Source organism: Heterocephalus glaber, unplaced genomic scaffold (genome assembly GCF_053883595.1).
Source record: "Heterocephalus glaber isolate CG9 unplaced genomic scaffold, H.glaber_assembly_v1.0 deba00001594, whole genome shotgun sequence".
NCBI classification, from domain to species: Eukaryota; Metazoa; Chordata; class Mammalia; order Rodentia; family Bathyergidae; genus Heterocephalus; species Heterocephalus glaber.
This window is the reverse complement of record NW_028258369.1, coordinates 2226071-2230880: the sequence shown is the minus strand read 5'-3', so window position 1 is coordinate 2230880 and position 4810 is coordinate 2226071. Positions and strand designations below refer to the sequence as shown.

At 29.9% G+C, this 4810-nt stretch overlaps 1 pseudogene; it reads right to left on the bottom strand.

Moving 5' to 3' along the window:
* Window positions 1–985: 985 nt before the first annotated feature.
* LOC147823239 (U2 spliceosomal RNA) lies at window positions 986–1107 on the bottom strand (annotated as a pseudogene).
* Between the last annotated feature and the right edge of the window lie 3703 nt (window positions 1108–4810).

Here is a 4810-nt window from a genome sequence, read left to right as displayed (position 1 = left end):
TGACTTTTTGAACCTTTACCTTTGTGCCTTCCCTGACTGGATGTCTGCCCCTAGATCTTTGGAGTCATCTAAAGGATTAACAAGGTTAGGAGGTCCTCTTCTAAGGTAGCTAATTCATATGAATGCCAATTTGTTGATGGCTGTTGGCAGGGGAACTTCTTTTCCTCAAAGTTGCCTGAGTATTCTTGCAACATGGAAAATGGATATTCTTAAAATGAGCCATACATGACAAAGACAGCCAAACTGAATCTATGCTTTACAAGGCTTATTCTTGGAAGTTGTATAACGTTACTTCCAGTACATTCTACAATTTATAAGTGATTATTTAAGGCCATCTCACTTTAAAAGGGTGAAAAAATAGAAGAGTGTCAGATAAAATTTGCATCGTATTTTGAAGGCACTACAACATGAATCATGATTTCCTTAAATTTAAATTGTTACTTATTGCTTGAAATAACAGGTATTGTATTTCTTATCAAATTAATACAGTAACAAGAATAGCAGCTAATATTTATTTAAATGTAACCCTATTTTAGACCTGTAACTGTTCTATATTCCTAGAATTTTTTATTTTAGTTTTTTAATTTTAATTTTATTGTATCTTCCATATCAAGTCTTCTCAAGAAAATTCTATCTTCCGTGTCATAAGAGGAATGTATAGAAAATGGTAATTCACATGGAAATTGATTTACAGCAAATAGTTTGAGACACATTTATTCTATTAAGTCCTACATAATGGAAAATATAAAATGTAAATGTTAGATAACTTCAAAAATTGATTAGGAATGAGATATTAAACTATATTGAGTATATGCTTTATGAACTGTATTTCATTTTACCCAATTATTCATGTGTAAATTATATTAAAATTCTCAAACCTGCTTTAATTTTCAAAGATTGCTATAAAACAGTGAGAAGAAAGATGCTGTAAGAATGTGTAAATAAAAAGAATGTATATTCTTTCTGTGTTTAAATAATTTAATAAAAAGAGTGATTTAAATTAATGTCAATTGAATTGGTTGAATATTACTTAACTTATTCTAAACTCTTAATCTTTAATAAAAACCAATTTTACACTTGATCTTAGCCAAAAGGCCGAGAAGTGATAAAAAAACCAAATTTATAAGTAATTTTTATGAAGCTAGACAGTAAAATTTACCTACCACTGGCATCTTATGTTTAAGTGATTAAATAGAAGAGAATTTACTAGGGCCCCTAAATATCATATAGTTAAGTCCTAAAACAGCATAGTACATTTTTCAAGCCAAAAGAAAATACAACACGCTAGAGATTAATAGCCTTATCATCATCCACTGTACTTAGAATATTCATACTATGGTCTGATATACATTCAGTTATAGACAAGAAAGGAATTTTTTAAATTACTAAATAAATTTCTGTTCCTGAGCTGGAAAATCCCTGTTATATCACTAGCTGGAATCTAAACACAATGCATACACTTGTGTTGGGTGGAATTAAAATCTTAAAAGTATTTTTGATAACAGTTGCTAATTGTATCCATTTTATTAACTGAATCTTTTCATGTCTAAATTCTTTCTGCTTTGTGTGATTTTATTTCATAAATCTGAATGGTGGTTGCTTTCAGTGTGACTTATTCAGTAGATTCACTAAATCTACTTTGGCCCTTCCTAGGCAGCAGCATGATATTTTTGAGAAAAGACTACAGTCAAAATTATATTTGAAATGCATTTCTGTCTTCATTTTCTTGTGATCTGACAAGTTGCTATTTTCCCCATTTCAGTGTTCTCATATGAAAAAAGGGGTTAACACACAATATGCAATACTGTTTTAATGATTCTATTAGACAACATACATATTTGGCACTTAGCAGATATCTAATAGACGGAAATCCTTCCTCTTTTCCAAAATATCCTATCTTCTGCTGACATTTTTGTTAATTAAAAATAAAAATGTAAAACATCTTGAAAATCTTTTTCAAAGACAAATTATAGTTGGATATCACCCACGATCTGATTTTGTCAAAATGGTAAAAATCAGAAACATACTTCTGTTTTCTTCTGAATCTACTTTGAGAACACTTTTTGGGGCTGGGGATATAGCTTAGTGGTAGAACATTTGCCTAGCATACATAGGATCATGAATTCCATAGCCAGTACTGCAAAACAAAACAAAACAAAACAAAAATCCTTTTTTTGTTTCAGCACTTGGTAGATTTCACTACTCACTAGCTATTAACTTAAACAAATTATGTAAAATCTCCATGCTTCGGTTTCCTTATTTGTAAATTGAGATGATATTAGTGCCATTATCGTGGGACTCTGAGGAAGATCAATTGAATTAATTCAAATAAATCCTATAAAATAATAAACAATTTATATTAGCTATTAGTAATTGGAAATATATCATATTTAACTTTCTTAATGCTTAAGAACTACCTTCCACCCTTCATGACATGGCTCAAGTGTGACTTTGAGATTTTCAAATATTCCTTTCACTACCAACATCCTATGTAATTCTTGTAAATTCCAGTACAGATGGTACACTATAAATTTCAGGAGGTTCCCACAGTCCTTGAAGTCTACTCTTAGATCACTTAACTTATTTACAAAAAATTCTAACTTGAGAGTTATGCAAAGGAAAGTGTAATATTTTAAGTGCAGACATATAACAGAGCTCCAAATACATAGCTTAACATTTGGAATTTATATTAAATGATTTATATTTATTTGTCTTTAATATGCACTTGTTTCAATGCCTCGCAAGCCTAGTTTCTTAAACTTCCATGGATACCATTTTCTGGCATTTCTATCCAAGTTCATAGCATATATTTTACTATTAATGTATGTGCCCTCATTTTGCTGTTTATAGCTCAGATGAGAATTTCCATTATGTCCAACATGGTGATTATTCCACTAGCTTTTTTTTTAAAAAAAACAAAACAAAACACTCATTTTCCTCCCTTCAAAGACATGCAAAATAGGAATCTTTCATAATTCTATTTACATAATCGAGTCCTATTGTGTGAGTCAGCATTAGCAAGACGTCCCTCAACGAATTATTATTTTCTTTTGTAACAAAAGGTAGCAAGTCTGTATCTTAGATTGATAGATTTAAATCTCATCTTTTAGGTTATTGATTAAGGCTGAATCTTCAGCAACTCATCACAATTCAAACAAACAAGGAATGTAAACAATAGATCTGCAATAAGAATTCTAAGAAGAAAGAAAAGAGACCGGAAATAGTATCAGAGGAATAGACCTCTTTGTTTTAAAAATAGTTGGTTCAGTTTACTTTACAACTGTGCACACTGTCAGCAATGATGAGTAAGCAAGAACATCAGTCAATGGGTAAGCAAAGATCTGACAATTCATTTTATAAAAATTTAAATATATATAATTCTTGGCAATTAAATAAATATACACATTTAACATTTTCTTCATTGTTATGAAAATAGAAAAAGAACTAAGACTTGAAATTTTCCTAAAAATAAAAAAGCATGGTGAAGTGGAAAAATTAATCAAGTGGGTGATTTAAGTTTTAGTTTCCTATGATTAAAAGATATACAAATGGCTAATAGGTATATGAAAAGATGTTCAACATCATTAGGCATCTGGTAAATGTCAATAAAAGAGCAGTGTCATATCATCTCGCATCTGTTAGAATGGCTATTATCAAGAGAAGTGTTGGCAACAGTGTATAGAAAAAGGAACCCTTGAATGCTGTTGATGAGAATGTTAAGTATATTCAATCATTGTGGAATACACTTTGGAGGTTCCTCAAAAACTTGAAATTACAAATATCTTTGATCCATACTCTTGTGAACACTTGTAATCTCATTTTCTTGATAATTGCTATCCTAACAAGTATGAGGTGACATCTCCTTCTAGCTTTGAATAGCATTCTCTTGATAAATAGTGATGTTGAACATTTTTTTCCTGTACAAGTAGACTATTGGTACATCTTCTCTGGAAATATGTCTATTCAAGTCTTTTTATCCTGTTTTTAATCAGGTTATTTTATGAGATTTTGTTCATTTAATTTGATTTTGAGTTATGTGAGTTTCTTATATATTTTGGATATTAATCTCTTATCAGATAAAAGGCTTGTAAATATTTTATGCTAGTTCATGTATATATATATGTATATATATTTTTCACTTTTTCATTTTATTCATTGTTTTCTTTGGTATGCAAAAGCTTTCTTAGTTTGATGCAGTCCTACTTGTTTATTTTTGCTTGTGTTTCCTGAGTTTTTAGTATCCTATCCCAAAGCTCATTACCAAGACCAAAGTCAAGCAACCTTTTTGCTGTGTGTTCTTCTAGGATGTTCATGGTTTCAGGTCTTATATTTAACTCTTTAATCTATTTGGATTTGATTTTTGTGTATGGTATAATGGTCCATTTTCATTCTTTTGCATGTGAATATTCAGTTTTCTCAATATCTTTACTAAGACTATCCTTTCTTTATTCTTGCCATGCTTGTCAAAAATTAGAAAATTAGCTGTGTATGCATGGTTTTATTTCTTTTCTCTCTATTTTATTCCTTCAGTCTATAGGTCTGTTTTTTATGTTGTACCATACTGTTTTGGTTAATATTGCTTTCTAATATAATGTGAAATCAGAACATGTGATATCTTTAACTTATTTTTCTTTCTCTGCATTGCTTTGGCTATTTGGGCCTTTTTTTGATTCTATGCAAATTTTAAGTGTTTTCTCTAATATGCCATTAGGCTGATATGGATTGCATTGAATCTGTATATTGCTTTGGATCATACGGACACTTTTATAATATTAATTATTCTAATCCTTAAAATTTGTCATAGCCATTA